At 46.8% G+C, this 2131-nt stretch overlaps 1 pseudogene; it reads left to right on the forward strand.

Annotated features, from left to right (window-relative positions):
- Positions 1 to 930: 930 nt before the first annotated feature.
- On the forward strand, positions 931 to 1379 carry LOC134486757 (large ribosomal subunit protein uL14-like; annotated as a pseudogene).
- The last annotated feature ends 752 nt before the right edge of the window (positions 1380 to 2131 follow it).

Raw genomic sequence — 2131 nt, forward strand, 5'->3', positions numbered from 1 at the left:
GTCTTTATTCCACTTGAGCGAGCTCAGGTTCCATCCCCAGTGCACCGCCATCAGGCAGCATGGTTTTGATGGTGGGGGAGCCCTGAATCTCTATCGGGGCAAGGCTTTCTAGTAAGCAGCAAGCAGGGAGTACCTGTGCAGGCATCTAATTGGAAAGCTACTGTGGCCTCTCACATAATTGGCTGGTGCTGGGAGTCATATCATAAACCTAATTTCTGTTCTCCTCTGCATTGGTGATCATTAGGCAGGGCATGGGCTTATAACCTGGGGGTGCAGGTTTGTTGGGGGAATAACTTGGAAATGCTGGTCTTGTTGGGGATTAGCCTAGAGACTAGAGCTAGGCTTGGAGTTTGTTGGAGGCAACTTGGAAACTAATGCTAGGTACCAGCCTGTTAGTTTACATGAGTTCAAACTTAGGTCAGGTTCTCTAAAATGGAGTCTGAATTTAAAAGATTTGGCATCTCATCATAAAATCAAATGAGAAAAAAAAATCTGCAGTCAGCTTGCCTAATTGGTGTGAGCAAAAGATTATTTACAAAGGTAAGAACTATTCCAAGGGAAGACCTGAGCTCTGGAGGGGACCCCGGGAGACCTCAGAGCTGACCAACTCAACTACTGTCTGGGCCCAGCTCCAGCATTTCTTGTTGGGCCTCCCCAACATCTCCGAGTTGCTGGAGTAGTGGAGAAGCTGGTGCTGCAGAACCAACTCCCGGGACAAGTCATTGTCATCCAGGATGAGAACCTGAAGCATGGCTGTGATCAAAGCTGACAGCCGTCACCCCAGAGTCCTCTGGGGATCCTGAAAGACCCACAGAGGCTCTAAAGGGAGATAAGGCATTGGCAGGGGAGTCTGCAGAGTTTGCAGCGTCCTCAGAAGGACTGGAAAAGGGCAGGTCCGTAGGGAGATGCTTTTAAAAACCAGACTTAGGCTTTCTGACTCTTTCCGGACGCTCAAGATGTCAAAGCGAGGACGTGGTGTGTCCTCCAGAGTGAAATTTCGGATTTCCCTGGGTCTTCAGGTAGGAGCTGTGACCAACTGTGCTGACAACACAGGAGCCAAAAACTTGTATATCATCTCTGTGAAGGGAATCAAGGGACGGCTGAACAGACTCCCTCTGCTGGTGTGGGCGACATGGTGACGGCCACAGTTAAGAAAGGCAAACCAGAAACTAAGGAAAAAGGTATATCTGACAGTGGTAATTCGACAACAAAAGTCATATCGAAGAAAAGATGGGGTGTTCCTTTATTTTGAAGATAACGCTGGGGTCATAGTAAACAATAAAGGCGAGGTGAAAGGTTCTGCTGTCACAGGCTCCACTGCAAAGGAGTGTGCAGACTTGTGACTCAGGATTGCATCCAATGCAGGAGGCATTGCATGATTCTCCAGTGTATTTGTAAAATATATTCATTAAAAAGTCTTCGCTCTGGAAAAAAAAAAGAACTGGACTTAGGAAATTGGACAGAAAGATGACAGAATAGACCTGGGTGTGCTGGGGAGAACGGTAAAGCTACAGAGGGCTATGTCTTGGGCTATGCTGTAACCAGAACCATGTGGAAGTTTATGATCCGAGATGCCGTTGACTCCAAAGGGCAAGGAAGCTTCTTGTGCAGTGATATGAAAGACTACAGACTCACAGTTGAGAATGAGAGATGTAGAAAGAAGGTTTCTGTGACAAACTCTCTCTACTCTCACCCCCCACCTCCCAAACAAAAACAGCCTAGATAGAAGATACTGAAAGGAACTCTTAGAAATTATGATAATTATTAAGGTCTAGGTAAAATATTAAAGCCTGCATGGAATGCTAAGACCCAGGTAAAACATCAAGGCCTAGGTGACTGTTACATGGCTAGCCTGCCATTGTAAGGAAACAATGCCCAAGTTGATTGCACACTCTGTTATGTTCTGGGCCCCCGGAAGCCAATCACGATAGAAGGCAGCAGAACTGTTTTGCAGAGTTACCCAATCACGATAGAAGGCAGCAGAACTGTTTTGCAGAGTTACTCACAATAAGCTTGGACCCAAACTAACCACCCAGCAGCACATCCTGCACCTGCGTATAAGCTTTTTGGGTATTTGCTTTTGTAAGTTGCCCCTGAGATGGATCCCAGCACGAGAGAGACACCTGCACCA

This window comes from Rattus norvegicus, chromosome 4 (genome assembly GCF_021556685.1).
Source record: "Rattus norvegicus strain SHRSP/BbbUtx chromosome 4, alternate assembly SHRSP_T2T, whole genome shotgun sequence".
NCBI lineage: Eukaryota > Metazoa > Chordata > Mammalia > Rodentia > Muridae > Rattus > Rattus norvegicus.